Source organism: Ammospiza nelsoni, chromosome 29 (genome assembly GCF_027579445.1).
Source record: "Ammospiza nelsoni isolate bAmmNel1 chromosome 29, bAmmNel1.pri, whole genome shotgun sequence".
Lineage (NCBI taxonomy): Eukaryota > Metazoa > Chordata > Aves > Passeriformes > Passerellidae > Ammospiza > Ammospiza nelsoni.
The window spans coordinates 2240556-2256506 of record NC_080661.1 but is presented as its reverse complement, the minus strand read 5'-3'; the positions used below and the strand labels follow the sequence as shown (position 1 = coordinate 2256506).

At 50.5% G+C, this 15951-nt stretch overlaps 1 pseudogene; it reads right to left on the bottom strand.

Annotated features, from left to right (window-relative positions):
- The window catches only part of LOC132085208 (zinc finger protein 850-like), a 418453-nt pseudogene that overhangs the window by 368302 nt on the left and 34200 nt on the right, over positions 1-15951 (bottom strand).

The window sequence follows — 15951 nt, the reverse complement described above, 5'->3', positions numbered from 1 at the left end:
ACGAGGATCTGCCTCCATGTTTCAGAAGGCTTGATTTATTATTTTATGATATATATTATATTAAAAGTAAATGATATATTAAAACTATGCTAAAAGAATAGAAGAAAGAATTTCATCGGAAGGCTAGCAAGCAAGAAGAAGACTGATTAACAAAAGCTTATGTCTCAGACAGAGAGTCTGAGACAGCTGGACTGTGATAGGCCATTAATTATAAACAACCACGAGACCAAAACCAGATCCACCTTTTGCATTCCCCAGCAGCAGATAATCATTGTTTACATTTTGATCCTGAGGCCTCTCATCTTCTGAGGAGAAAAAATCCTAAGGAAAGGATTTTTGATAAAACATGTCTGTGACACAGACCCCTGCCCAGCCTTGTTGCCCTTCTCTGGACATGCTCCAGCCCCTCCATGTCCTTCCTAAATTGGGGGATCCAGAACTGTACACAGCACTTGAGGTGCTGCCCAACCAGTGCTGAGCACAGGGGAAGAATCCCTGCGCTGCTCCTTCTGACCACACCCTTCCTGATCCATAGGAGTTCCAGAGGTGGGATGAGGGAAATGGTAGGGAGGAGGTGTGGAAAAAGTGTTACTGATTGTCAGCCATGAAGGGTTTGATTTTCATATAAGTTCAGGATGCATTAGAAGGTTCTGGGGGTTCAACTGGAAATTGCTGATATCAATACATAAATAGTAAAAGAAAACAAGACAAAACAGTTCTCTCTGCTTTTTTTTTCAATATAGCAGTTTCACTTTTAATACACTTGCGAATTAACAACAGAAATAGTGAAAACTTAGATTTTTCCCTGGGGCTTGTATTGTTGTGGTGTTTTGAGCAAATGTTTACGAGCTTTTCTCACTGAATTCCTGAATTGAAGTGCTCAAGAAAGAAGAAGCCTCTGGGAGTAGTAAAATTCATCAGCAACATCCAAGTGGCTGAGGATCCATCCCCAGCAGAGCAGCAATGAATAGAAATGGGCACAGCTTGGTGGCTGCACCAGCTTTGGGATTGGCCCTGGGCCTAGAGCAGGAGCAGCTCTTGAGGGCCCCAAGGCCACGGCTCTTGTGCTGCCCTGGGCATATGGGATGGCAGCAGGGACTGCAGAGCTCCCAGCACCTCAGCCCGAGGGGAGCAGGGCAGCAAGGGAGCTGCCTTGGGGCAGCTGGGGCTGAGTCCTGTGGAAGCTGCAGCTGCTGCTGTGCCCTTGCCAGGGGCTGAGGCCGTTGGGCCAGTGGCCAGAGCAGCCTGGCCAGAGCAGAGCTGTGGGGTCAGAGCCGGCTGGGCTGGGCTTGGGAGAGGCCCTTGGTGCTGCCCAGAGCTCAGGGCAGCTGGCAGAGCTTGCAGGGAGCTGGGCTGGGCTCCGAGAGCCTGGCCCAGAAACCATCAGTGTTGGTCTCAGTGAGATGGTCTCAGCCCGGCAGAGCGTGCAGGGGCAGGACTCAGGCCAGGCCTTGTGGGGCAGGGCCAGCACATGTACAAGCATTGCAAACAGGCAAGTGGCCCAGAGAGGAGGCTGCTCTGTCTCCTTGGTGGCATGGACAGAGCAGGGAGGGGGCCCAGGACATTTGTCAGCACCAGCCTCTGTGCCCATGTATTGGCAGCCCTGGCAGCTGAGCCCAGCTTTGGCCTGGGCTGAGTTTGGCTGTGGCCCAGATCCATCCTCCTGCGGGGCTCAGGGCCTGTTCCCGGCCATGGCCAGCAGCAGCTCTGTGCCACATGGCTTCTCTGCTGGCCCAGGGGCTCCTGGCCTGGGCTGGGCCTGCACAGGGGCTGGGCCACCATGGCTGGGCCAGCACAGGGCCACAAAGGGGCCACGCAGCCGCTGCCAAGGCTAACAGCAAGGCCAGGCACACACAAGACATTGCTGAGCATGGCCTGCGCTGGCCAGGCCTGACTGTGCCAAAGGCAGAGCTCAGCTGCCCTTGGGGCTGCAGCAACAGTCCAGAGCCCAAAGAGCCTCCATGGCTGTGCTGGAGACCAAGGCTGCAGGAGGGAAATGCAGGGATGCTGTGGGATGGGGAGGGCATTGAATTCCAGCACACACCTCAGCTCTCTGATGATCCCGGCACCATGCTGGGCCCTGTTTCAGATGGAAGCAGAGCAGATGTTGATGGGACAGGAGCCCTGCAGGGCTGTCAGGGACCTGCAGCTTGAAAGGTGCTCTGCTCTCCCTCAGGTGCTCTCTGAGAGATCCAATCCCAGGTGGGCACCTCAGGGCACAAATGGCACTGCAGTCCATGGGCACACAACTGATTTCTGCCTGGAATGTAGCACAGGTTTTAATCCCTGTTTATATCATTATATACAAGCAAATCTTTTTTTTTCTGGGTCATTTGAGTACTTTTAAGAAATGGCAAAATTTTCCCATCAGGAACTGGAGTTTCCTGGATCTACTGGATTCTTCTTCAGATGGCAGGAGAACAAGTACTGATCTTCCCCTCCAGCTTTGCCACCAGCATTTAGTCTAATATTTCATTACTCTTTTTCTTCAGCTGTTTTGAGCTCTCCTGTTAAAATGGCCATGTCTAAGGACATCTCTTCATTTAGAGCAGCTGGATCTATGTCCTTCCCCTTGCTCCCAGATTTCCTCCTGCAGCTGTTCTCTGGTCTGTTCAATGCATCTCCCCTGAGTGGCTTCTTGCTTTGAGCATCAGGGAGTTGCCCAATCTTTCAGAAGTTTAAATAACTCCTTAGTCATCATCTTAGTTGTAGTTTTATCTTTTATATCCCTCTTCTTATGTCTTTGTCTTAAATCCTTCCTATAAAGCAATCCTTTGTGTATGGTGAACATGTCAGATGTTGCTGGGATGTCACAGGGAGCTGAGGGAACTGTCTTGATATTTGTTAAATTTTATGTTCACATTTTTTTATGTTGACCATGAAGAGAAACCTTTTGGTGCCTCTGAGTCTCACCAGTTCCTGGTCCCTCAAAGTACAGAAACCTGATGACTTGTGGCTCATACTCCAGGGTCTGCACTTGGGCCTGCCTCCATAGCCAGAGCAGAGCTCCCTTGTCCCAGAAAGTCCTTTGCAATGCAGGGATGAAGGAAACAGGACAGGCTGTGGGGATCAGGGGCAGGGCAGAGGCAGGGAGAAGAATGACTTTTGCATTTGATGGAGTTGTGCCTTCCCTTGGCTTTGTTGGCTGACAAGAAATGAACATCCCTCTGTGTCTCAGGCAGCTCCTTCTCCAAGGAAAGCAGGTGGGAGTTGGAGCCAAGGAGCTGAAAGCTCCAGGTGCAGCCTGGGCTGGAAGGAGCTCAGATTTGCACAAGGCTGCTCTGAGTGCCAGGGCTTGGATGGGGGAAATGGTGGGGTGGGGGTAGGGACAGAGTCCAATTGATTGTCAGCCATGAAGGGTCTTGATTTCCATATCTATTCAAACTGCATGAGGAGGTACTGGGATTCAGTGTCAATTGGAGTTTGCACATGTTAATGAATCACCAGTAAATAAAAAATAAATTACAGGACCTGAAGAAATATTTTCTGGCCCTGTCTTTTTAAATATAGTGTATTCACTTTAAATAGGCTTCTGAAATCTGTCAAATTAACCACAAATTATTAGGAAACTCAAATCAAATTATTCCCAGAGGCTTGGGTTGTTAAAGTGTTCAGAATGTTAATGGGCCCTGGGACACTGAATTCCTGCACTGAAGAGCTGAAGGCTGAACAAGGCTCTGGAGCAGTAAAATTCAGCAGCAGCCTCCAAGGTGCTGAGGATGTCAGCAGCCCCCACTGAGGCCATCCCTGCCCAGAGACCGAGGGGCAATGGGCAGGCAAGGAGAGCGTCCCTGGGGCTGGGGCAGCACAACTCAGAGGCACCAGCGGCTCCAGCTGGGAAATGGAGTGTGGAATGTGGCTGGGAAAGGCCTGCCAGGGCTGGGCCAAGCAGGACAGACAAGCCCTGACTCCCATCCCCCAAACAACTCTCTCAGGGAGATATTTAAAAGGAATTACAATTGTTTGTGTACTCTGAGTTGGATGCACTGCAGAAATACCCCCAAGAGATTCTGGGGAGCCCAAAACAACAAAACAGCCTTACTGGCAACTTTAGAATATCATAAAAACGTTGGCAAAGTGTTAATTATGACATTGTAGTGGTTTTGGTTTGTTAATTTAGATTTTTTTAATATAGAGACTTCTTAATTATTGGATTGATGAGTGTGGTTGCTTTTAATGTTCGTTAATCATTTATGTATTTATTTTGTTGTGAGATAGGATTACGAGACAGGTAAAGTAGGTGTAAAATTTTAAAGGGGTATAAAGAAAATTTTAGTAAAAGTAAATAGAAGAAAAAAGGTAGTAAAAATTTAAAGAAACTCTTTAGAACACTTTTTTTTCTTTACAACATTTTTTTAAATGAAAATATAAAGAAATTAAACTAAATATTACTAGTTAGTTTACTATTTCTAGAATAGTCTTTTTTTGTTTACTTTGGGAGAGGAGGTTTTTTTAAGGTTATGGAGTTTTTTTACAAGAGGAAAAAATAGGGTTTTTTTGGTTCTTAATTTTTTCATGGATAACAGTTGTTTGGGGAACTTCGTTATTGTGAAGTTGGTTTCGTTGCTACCAAGCTTTTTTACAGCTTGTTCATGGGCCATGTCATCTAACGGTGTATTGTTTTAAAGATGAGTTATTTATAGGTAAAAGTTTTCATAATTTACTTTTTAAATTATTTTTATCTCTGGGAATAGAGATCTTCTGTTGGGGATACTGGATTACTTTTTTTCCCCCCTGTTTAAAATGTTTAAGAAATTATAGGTATTTTAACATTTGTTTATTTTAATATGGAGGTTTTTGTTTGATAGTAATTTGAATTTTTTAATACTTTTTGTATTTTAGTGAAGAAGAGTTTTTTCTTATAGTTTATAAGAGGATTTTAGTTTTAAGATTAAAGTATTTTTTCTTTCTTTTTTTATTCGGGATTTCATTTGTTCTTTACTCATGTTGATAGTTTTATGTTGTTTTTTATACGCTTGCATTTTGTTTTTCTTTTACTGAAGGGAGGATTAAGTATTGAAAGGATTAACACCTTACCCGCTAGTAAATTGTCATGGAAGTTATGGTTGGGTTGTGTTAGGATTGGTTTTATGGTTGGTTTGGGGTTTTTTTGTGTTTAATTTTAGCTGTAGGGTTATTTTGTATGGGTTACAGGTTGTAGGAGATTTTAGTTTTAGTTGTGTTGGGAGGAAGGGACTTGATGGTAAGATTTTAATAGCTGTGGCTAGCTTTCTTCTGGTTGGGGTTTTGTAGCCTCTTTTGTTTTCCTGTTTGGTAGTTGTTGGGGTTTGGTTTGGTTTGGTTTGGTTTGGTTTGGTTTGGTTTGGTTTGGTTTGATTAGAATGGGGTCAATGGTGGGGCACAGCCTGGGGCGGATGGAAAGGGCACAGCCCACAGCAGGGTGGTTTAGTTTGGCTTGGTTTGGTTTGGTTTGGTTGAGATGGGGGCCAGGTCCAGGACCCGTATCTTCTTTGTTGTCTGAAAAAGAAAGAGGAGGTTCCTGGGTTTTTCGTCTTTAGCATATGTGTTTCACAGAGGCGTGTTCAGTATCTTAGTGGTTTAACAAATTTTCAGTTACACAAAAAGATTTTATTACTTTTTAAAATTCTTCTAATGTCAAAATACAACAGACATTCAATCAACAAAAAACACTTCTCAACGCATTGACTTGGCTCATTCCACTTTACAAACTCTAAGCCTGTTCAATGTAATGTTAATCAAAATTTGCAGGAGCACAGAAACAGAAGAAGTAGATACAGAAAGAGAGAAAGACAGAAAAAAGATCCAGAGAGGCGTACACAGAGCTACTAACTCCTGAATTCCAGCACTGTTCAGATGGAAATTAGAGGAGGAGGTGGGGTCAAGATGTCTGCTTGCCTTGCGGTCAGCCTTCAATACCCCTTGGTCTTCCTGGGCCCTTCCCCCAGGTGGGACTTGGGCTCATTTGGTCCCTCAGGAGCTGGGCTGGGGCTGCAGAGGTGGCTGTGGAGCATTGCCTGTGCTGTGCCAGGGACTGGCAGGCACTGCTGGGTTGGGACAGAGGCTCTGGGGGGATTGGGGTTCCAGAGCAGGGCAGGGCTGGACCTGCTCCTTCCTCCCCCACACATGAAATGTTTCCAGCTAACAATCTCCTCCAATCTCTCACAACAGGGAATGTTGGAGGCGGAACCCAATTCTGGCCATGGGCATCTGGACTAAAATGACAGTTCTTTTCCAGAGGAAGGAAAGCACAGAGCCCCAGTGTTTGGAAGGCAGATGAGAGCTTCACTAGGCCAAGGCCAGTCTGTCTTGTCAGGAATGGCAGATTTTGTCTGGGAGCAGTCTTAGAGAATTTTGGAGGTGCAAGCCCAATCTCAGCCATGGCCACCTGGAGAAGCAGGACAGTTCTTTTCCATAGGAAGGAAAGCACAGAGCCTTCCCCAGTGTTTTGGGGAAAGATGAGAGCTGACCCTTGTGAAACCATTACCCGCCAGACTTGTCCTGGCAATACTCCTATTGGAACAATCCCTGGATATAAGGAAATTTGGAGGTGAAATTCTAGTTTTGGCCATGGATGCTTGGAGGAGAAGGAGAGTTCTTTTTCTATAAGAAGGAAAGCATGGAGCCTCAGTGTTTCATTAGCAGAAGAGACAACTGAGTTCCTGATGGTCCTGGCATCAAGGGTCATCCCATTCCATGGGGTCCAGCAGTGTCACAGTGGTCCCAATGATTCCATGAGGCCTTGTAGTGGCACAATCCTCTCCACAGCTCCCCAGACCCCACAATGTCACGTGACTCCTCTGTTCCATGAGCCCTGCAATGTCACAATGAACCTTTGAACACTAGGGGTTTGCAGTGTCACAATGGTCTCCTTTGGCTCCACAGTGTCTCAATGGACCATTAATGACAGGAGGCGCTGCAATGTCACAATGGACCTTTGGCTCCATGGGGTCTTGGAGTGTCGCAATGGTCCCTTGGTTCCATGACACCCCAAATTGTCACAATGGTCTCCACAGCTGAGCACACCTGAATGTGTTTGAGGAATGCAAAGGGCCAAGGCCTGAGCCCCAGCCCCTGGCCAGGCAGATCCTGTCCCTCCCTCCTTGCTCAGGGCTCTTCCCGGGATGGGCACTGGCATGTGGGGATGTGCAATGCCAAGGGCAGGAGCATGGGGCGGCCCCTGCCAGGCTGCTGAGCAGGGACAAGGAGGCAATGAGGCCCCAGGCCTGCAAGGGTCACTTGTCTCCTGCTCCTGCCTCAGGCCCAGGGCCAGCAGCCATAGCCAAAGTGCTGCCCAAGTTGGCTCTGGCAGGGCTGTCTTGCAGCTGCTGCCCATCCCTGTGCCCTGTGCAGCCCAGGCTGTCCCACGGTGTCCCTGCCCTGCGCCTCTGTCCCTGCAGGCTGTCGGCATCCCCCGGCTGCCCCACCTGGCTGGGCCCTTCCTTTGCTGACAGCTCTGCCTCCTGCCTGCCTCTGCCTGCCCACACAAAAGCCTTGGGCTGCTCCAGACTCCTGCTGGGGACGTGCTGCACCACAGCCCTGCCCTGGCAGGGAAATTCCTTTCTCCTGGTGCCAGTCTGGACCTCCCCAGCTGTACTTGTGCCATTATTTCCTTCTCATGGTTATATCCTCTATGAAGAAAAGCTCCAGCCCCTCAGAAACCACCCTCCAATCCCTCCCAAGCTACTCCTGTTCTGTCCTCAGTCTCCACATCAGAGCCCAGAGCCATCAGACTTGCCCTGCTGGTTTTGTGATGAGGCCTCCAAACCCCATCTTGGGAGATTTTTAGTTCCTCTCCAAGGTCTGTGAAAATAGAAAAATAGTGGTCAAAGTTATTTTTTGCTAAATCTTGCAGTGACAGAAGAAAGGTCAATACCTCTAAACAGAAGGAGGGTGGATTTACATTTGCTAGAAGGAGGAAACATTTTACACTTATGAGAGTGTCACAAAATTGCAGCTTTTTTTCCAGAGAATTGGATGCCACATCCCAGGCATTGCCCAAGATCGGGAGCTTTGTGCAGCCTGACCCAATGAAACCCGCACATTCCCAAGGACAGAATTCCTGTTGTGTGGGTTCTCTGATGTGCTGGGTGCCCTCACAACGCTTCTGGCCAGAATGTCTGCTGAGGGCAGCCAGGCTGCTGCAGGGGCAGTGACCTCACAGCCATCACCATGGCAGCCCTGTCCCTGGGCCTGGCTCTGCCTTTTCCTCTGCCCCTGCCTTTTCCTCTGCCCCTGCCTTGGCTCTGCTGCCATGAAGAGTTTTGTCATTAATATCTTGTCCCCAAGCTGCTGGGGCCAATGGCTTCCCAGTCAGGTTCCTGGAGCAGAAGTAGCTTTTCAGAGCCCAGCCAGGAATGAGCCCTGAGGCAGCAGCTCTGCAGTGGTGGCCACCAGGCCGGGCTGCCAAGGGAGGCTTCTGGCCGTGGCCTGCAAGCAGCTGCTGCTGCCAAGGTGCCTTTGGTGCCTCAGGCTCTCCCTGGCACAGCTCCCAGCACGGCACTCTGCCCTTGTGCCCGAGCCCTTCCCTGTGCTGGGGCTGGTCTGGGGCTTTTCCTGCAGCGGGACCTGCCCTGCTGATGGCACAGGAAAGGCAGTTCCTGCTGGAGCAGGAGGCTCTGCCTGCAATGGGCTCCAACAACTCCAGCAAGGCCCTGTCTGCAAAGCCCCCAGTGGGAAATGAAGGAGGGGCAGGGGGGTCACACTGCTTTGGGGGTGAATAATGCTGAAACCAGCCTGACTCCTCCATCCCAAAGTTCAACATCCTCAGAGGGAGCTGAAGCTGTGGCAGAGCTGGAAAAATCCCCAGAGAAAGGAACAACCAAGTGACACCACTGAGAGCTTCTGCAGAGCTGCTGAGCTGGCCCAGCCTGGGCACACCTGACTGACAGGGCAGCACCTCAGACGAGAAAAGCCCCATCCCATATTTTAATGGCAGCATCTCCTGACATTTCCCTTCTTGAGGGGTGTGGGGATTCCTCCCAGCGGTGGGGACACCCTCAAGGTCACTGCTCCAGGCTGAGCCAAAGGGAATTGCCCATGGTCATTGGTCTGGGGGAGTGACATCAATCTCTGCTTAATTACAGGTTTTGCTTAATACAGTTGCTTTGAAATAATTTCCTAGTGCTCTGTATAATATATTTTACGTCTCTTACATCCTGGCATAAATATTTCTGATTAAGGCAGTTTTGTCTAATCATTACCATAATAGAAAATACATATTTATATAAATATATCTGCCCATGACAGGAACCCTGTGAGTGTCTGGGACATCCCGGCTCTTTGGCAGCCTGGGGACTCCTGGGATGTCACCATGGAGCCCCCGTGAGTGCCTGTGACAGATTGGTGCCTTTGCAGCCCAAGGTGCCCTGGGATGTCACCATGGAATGGCTGTGACTGCCTCTGACCACAGGGCTCTTTACCATCCCCAGAAAGCCCAGGGAGGTCTCCATGGAGCCACTGTCTGTGCCTGTGACATTCCAGTCCTGGAACAGCCTGGAGACTCTTGGAAAGTCCCTATGGAACCCCTCTGAGGGCCTGTGAGAAACCTGATCCTTAGCAGGCAACCATCACCAGCCCCCTGTTGCTATGCTCAATTTCCATGGCAACCATCACCAGCCCCCTATTGCTATTGTCAGTTTCCATGGCAACCATCCCCAGTCCCCTGTTGCTATGGTCAGTTTCCATGGCAGCTCCATGGAGACCCCATGCTGGGGTGGTTGCCATGGACACCAGCTCAGGCCTGCAGCCAGAGACCGTTGCCATGGCAACCATTGGCAGCCCCATCCCCAGGCTCATGGGATCCCAGAACCACAGAATTGGCTGAGCTGGGAGGGACCCATCAGGATCCTCCAGTCCAACTGCTGGCCCTGCACAGGACACCCCAACAATGCCAGCCTGGGCCTGGCAGCGCTGTCCAAACGCTGCTGCAGCTCAGAGAGCCCTGGAGCTGGGACCCTTCCCTGGGGAGCCTGGGCAGGGCCCCAGCAGCCTCTGGGCAAAAACCTTTTCTTGAAATCCAACCGGAGCCTGCCCCGACTCAGCTGCAGCCGTTCCCTCCACTCCTGTCCCTGGGCACCAGAGGGAAGAGGTTCCCACAGCCCCAGCCAGGGACGCGCTCCCAAGGCTGCTGCCATGGCCACCAGGGCTGGGACCAGCTGGGATGCTCGGTTTCCATGGGCCAGGGTTCAGGAATGGGATTCCCCAATTTCCTGACCCCGCTAAACCGCGCTGCCCTCGCTGCCCTCCCACCTCCCATGGAAAGCACAAAAGGCAAAGTTCCCAGGCTGGGATAAGAACAATTTATTAAGAACAACAATGAGATAAGGAACAAACAGAAACAGAAATGATACTGATAAGGGATAAATAAAACAGTTTACTGGGAAAACTAATACATCAACAACAGGCTCTTCCTGGCCACAATTTCCCATGTCTGGAAATTTCACCCGTCTCCTCAGGGAGAGAGAGAGAGAGTCCCTTTCCTGCCCCTGGCAATGTTTTGGCGTGCGAGTGAATGTAATGACACGGCCATGGCCAGACCCTCAGGTTCTTCCATCCCACATCATGTCTTTGGCAAGGGCAGGAAAAGGGACAGGTGTCTTCCCAGCGTAGACTAGAGGGAAACTGGATCACCAGGGTTTTTCCCAATGTGGGCCCTCTAATGGGGGATGAAGCTGGAGTGGGCATGAAGCTGTTCCTGCATTTTTGGCATTTGCAGGGCTTCCCTTACTGGTGGCTCCGTTGGTGTCTGGTCAAGTGAGAGCTACTGGTGAAGCTTTTCTCACACTGGGGACACTCGTAGGTCCTGTCCCCTGTGTGGATGCGTCGGTGGGTGATGAGGGTGGAGTTGTGCTTGAAACCCTTCCCACAGTCGGGGCAGTGGAAGGGCCTCTCATCCGTGTGAATCCGCTCATGCAGGAGGAGATGGGAGCTTGTCTGAAACCTCTTCCCACATGTGGCGCACTGGTAGGGCCTCTCCCCAGTGTGGATGCGCCGGTGCTTGATGAGGTTGGAGTTGTGCTTAAAGCCCTTCCCGCACTCAGGGCAGAGGAAGGGCCTCTCCTCGGTGTGAACCCGCTGGTGCTGGAAGAGATTGGAGCTGCTCTGAAACCTCTTCTGACACTGGGGACACTCATAGGGCCTCTCTCCAGTGTGGAGACGTTGGTGGGTCACAAGGTTGGATCTGTAGCTGAAGCCCTTCCCACACTCCCCACACTCGTAGGGCCATTCCCCGGTGTGGATCATCTGGTGGCTGATCAGGTGGGAGCTCCACCTAAAGTTCTTTCCACACTGCAAGCACTTGTGGGGCTTCTCCCCATCATGAAGCTTTTTATGGACCACCAGCTCTGAACTCTGGCTGAAGGTCTGCCCACCTTCCTGGCTCAGGGTGGCTCTTTCTTCTTCAGAGCACCCTGGGCTGGGTTTGGAGCCCCTCACCATGGGGGATTCCTGAGGTTTTTCTTCCCTGTTGGATTCCTGTGCGCTAGAATCACTCAAAACGGCCTCTTTCACGAGGTTCTGCCATGCAGATTTTTCCTCCCTGGTCTCCATCCTCAGTTCCTTCCCTGGGGAAGGAAGGACAAGGACAGGATGGGATTTGGCTCCATGCCAGAGGGAAGGGGAAGGAGATCCCTCCAGTACATCTCTGGCAGGACAGGGCTGGCAGCAGAGTTGTCCTGCACCCGGGGCCTGTGCTGGGCTGGGAGATGGAGCAGGAGAGAGGGGGAAATAGGAACTGACTTCCTCCTCACCTATCTGGGTGTCCCAGGGCTCCTTCCTCTTCCTCAAAGCCTCCTTCTCCATGCAATCAAGGTTTGGAAATGGGAAATCCTTGTTTGGGAAGAAAACAAAGGGTGCGCACATTGTCTTTTGTACTGGTTTGAAGGCAAACCTGGGGAGGGTCTTAACCAGAATTACAATTTAAAAGAAAACTAAGATCAAGGCAATGATACAGAAACACTGCCTTAAACTGACAGAGTCAGGATATAACCTGACACCCTGTTGGTCAGGGTGGTGGCAGCCGTCCCATTAAATGGTGACTGCAGTCCTGTTGGAGAGAAGAAGGTGATTCTGTCGAAGCAGTGATCGTGCAGAAGGGTCTGGTCTTCCTTTGGAGGTCCAGTGGTGGTTATGGAGCTCTTGTCCTCTGGCAATCCAGTAGGCAAGCTGCTCCTGGTGTAGTAAAGTGTCAGCTTATATCCAGGTAGGAATGCTTAGATCCTCCCCCTGGGCGGAGCATCCCACAATGGGAGGATGGAAGTTTATCAGTCCTGCAGTGACACTCAATGGCCCATTCACAGGAGATATCTCCCCTGTGGGGTGTTATCAGGGCTGAGTCATGGAAGAGATAAAGAACACTGCCCCACCTGTTTATAGCAGTTGCTGAAGGTGGGGATTGAAAACATGCATTTGGTTACATCTTGCATGGCAACCTGAAACAGTGGGGTAATCCCTGCTCAGGGGGTGAACACCACCCCCCTTACCCAAACTGGCTCAGCTGTAAAACCCCCACCCTGGGAAGGGCACACACACACGAGACAATGTCACACTTACCCTGCCCCAGGGGAGGGCTCTTTTTCCTGTCCCCCCTTTTCTATCCCATTTACTGTTCAATAAAATTCATTTTGGGTTTGGTCTCATTATCACCTTAATTGGGGCAGAGGAATCTCTCTAACACTTTTCTTAACCAGACTCACCAGACTGTGAAATTATTTTGGCACAGTGAGTTTAGGCACTGTTCTCTGACCCCAAGTGCCTTTGACAACAGCATGGTTCCCTCCTCTGAGGAGGTTGTGGTTCTCTCTGGAGGAACTCTTTGAAACTGGGCTGCAGCTTCCTCTGAGTGACTTATGGGAGAACTGATGAGGTAAATCGCCTTTGTGGGCCTGGAGTGTAAAGAAAATATTTTGTTGTCCTTCTATTACAGCGACCTGATGAAGGTCTTCAGGGTGAGAGAAGTGGACGAGAATCTTGGTTCATGATCAGAAGGCTGGATTTATTGATATATGATATATAATACATTATAACTATACTAAAAGGAATAAAGAGAAAAGTTGCAGAGGCTTGCTAAGCTAAGAATAGAAAGAAGAGAATGAATAACAAAGTTCTGTGTCCAGCAGAAAGCAAGGACCAACTCTCCCATGAGTGGTCAGCAAATCCAAACACTCACAGAAGACCAATCACAGATGCTCCTGTTACATTCCACATCAGCAGATAATTATTGTTTGCATTTTTCTTCTGGGGCCTCAGCTTCCCAGAAAGGACAAATCCTAAAAGAGAGGATTTTATGAAAAAATGTCTGTGACATCCTTCCTTGAAATGTTTTTTAAAATCACAGGAGGAAAGGGAGCAAATGATACCAGCGAGACTGACAAGGTTCATTCACCCATAGTGAGGAACACAAGGCTGCTAAAAGTCCTACAAGAAGCTCAGCTCAAGTAGCTAAATTCCCAAATAACTCCTGAATTCCCAGGCTTGAGTGCTTTGCGAAATGTGAGAATCATTTTTCTCTTCATCCCTGTCGCCTTTGTGACAGCTACAAAGAGTTTACTTTCCTTTTAATGATATCTGTCTTGGGCTGAATTTACACTTTTTTCAGAATGTGCCAGCAGCTGAGCTGGAGCTGTGCAGGAACGAGTGGAACTTGGAATTGTCACAAAATTGCTTGTACTGTCAGTTTATTAATGTTTGGGATATGTTTGCATTTTCATCACATCTGACTTGTGGGAAAATCAAATATTCATCAAAGTGATTTATGCAGAGTCAAGTTTGATTTCTGCCAAATTATTTTGTCCAGTGCCCAGGGGATGCTCGAGGGGTCTCTGTGCCTCTCGCCCTGGGGGATGCTTGGCAGGGGTTTGGGGGGCTTGTCCCTGTCCCTGTCACCCCAGGGCATTCCCCAGGGGGTTTTTCCCTGTCCCTCTCACCACAGGCCATTCCCCAGGGGGTCTCCATCATTCTCACCCCAGGGAATGCCTGGGGGGGGTCTCCCTCCCTCTCATACCCTGTGCCAGGGGGTGCTCAGGGCAGTCTCTGTCCCTCTCAGCCCAGGGAATGCTCGGGGGTCTCTGTCCCCTGACCCTGGGGGATGCTCGGGGGGTCTCCATCCTTCTGGCCTCAGGCAATGCCTGTGCAGGGCTGGGGACCAGGGGCTCTGTGTCCCTCTCACCGCTGAGGGTGCTCGGGGCTGGGGGGGCTCTCCCACCTTCTCACACCTGGGGAGGCCGGGGGGGTCTCTGTCCCTCTCAGCCCTGCTGTGACCCCACCCAAACATCATCGGGCTCAGAGGGACATAGACACCCCCAAAGCCCCAGAAGGGCTGAACCTGGGATTTGGTTTGGGGCTGAGGGTTTAGGAAGGGGCTGGAATTGGGGCTGGGGTTGAGTTGGGGCTGAGATTTGGATTAGAGCTGGGATTGAGGTTAAGGCTGGACATGGGATTAGCTTTAGGGCTGGGGTAGGGATTGGGTCTAGGGCTAGATAAATCTGGCACTGGGATGAGATTAAATACAGAACATTAAGTGTGTCTAAACATGGAGTGAGATTGAGACCAGGGTCAGGGTCAGGTTTGGGACTGAGCTCACCCAGGGTAGGACAGGGGGGATGTCACTGCAGGATGTCCCTGGCGTTGTCCCAGCCCTCCTCAGGCACCTCCAAACATGGGGGGCAGCTGGGTGCCCCAAGATCCAGGTGCTCCCACGCTGCCCCTCAGTACCAGGCAAGCATTCCCTGAGGGCAGCCCTGACTGTGATCACTGGGTCTCTGGGATCAGCCCTCACATCCCTGTGGGAGCAGCAGCAGACAGGATGAGAGATTCCCCCGCCCCGTTTTTCCTGTGGAAGGGTGAAGCCCAGCTGCCCTTTTCTTTTGGTGCCTCCTCCTCTCCTCAGCTGAGGATGTCAAACTCCCCAGGAGCAGGAAAATCCTCATTCCCTGTTTGCTTGTGGCTGCAGCCTGGAACATCCACCCAGAATGAAGAACTTTCTGACAGCCCTGCTTGACACTGGCAAGAGGTTTGTGAGAAGGGGAAGAAATTGTATTTTGATAGTAAATAAAAGGTGCAAAATTATTCCTTTCTGTTATATTCCTTTTCAGTCAGTTCTGGTCAGTTTTCAGAGTGCCACCTTCTCAGCTGACTGTGTTTGTGCCCTCTTTTCTCTCCTGCCTCTCTTTGTCTGCTCTGTTTCTCTCTCAGTGTCTCCCTTGACCCAGGGATGCTCACACCAAAGACCGTGCCCAGATTTAATTCCCAATTCAGGAGCTACAACAACCATGGGGGAAGTTATGAAGGCTCGCAGTGAAATGCCACTGTAAGATCTTGCTCCACTTGGCTTTTGGCTCTTTCTTGACAGCTTTGCCCTCAAGGGCCGGAACATCTTTTCATAGCTGAGAACTGGAATTCCAGACCCTGGCAGTGTGTGCCGTGGATCCCAGAGGGGCATTCCCGAGGCTCCCAGGGTGCTGCTCCTGCCGTGCCTCCCAAGGGGAAAAGATCCAGACGCTCTGTGGGCTCCCAGAGCACACAGCAAAGGTGGCTTTGATGGACATTTTCCAGGGACTGGGGTGGGAAGGGACCCTGTCCACGGATTACAACCCCGCGAGGGAGAGACGCCTCTGCCACACTGAAGGAGCGAATGAGAGCGTGGGAAAGCAACCGACGATTATTGAGCGTGGACGGAACGGAACAAGAAATGGGGAGGAGAAAGGGAGAGAAAGAAAGCGGGAAGAGGTCTCAAAGAGAGAAAGAAAAAGGAAAGAGGTCTCAGAGAACAGAAAGAAACAGGAAAAGGCTCCCGCCCGGACTCCGCAGCTCCCAGGAACACCCGCAGGGCGTAGCGCCTTTTACAATTCCAGCCAATCAGAGGACGCGGTAAACAATTTCCAGCCAACCAGAGCTTTTCTCGCCGATGACTCACCGGTTGCCAGGCGGGCCCGCAGAGCCCGGCGGCCCCGGAGCGGAATTTGGGGCTCGGGC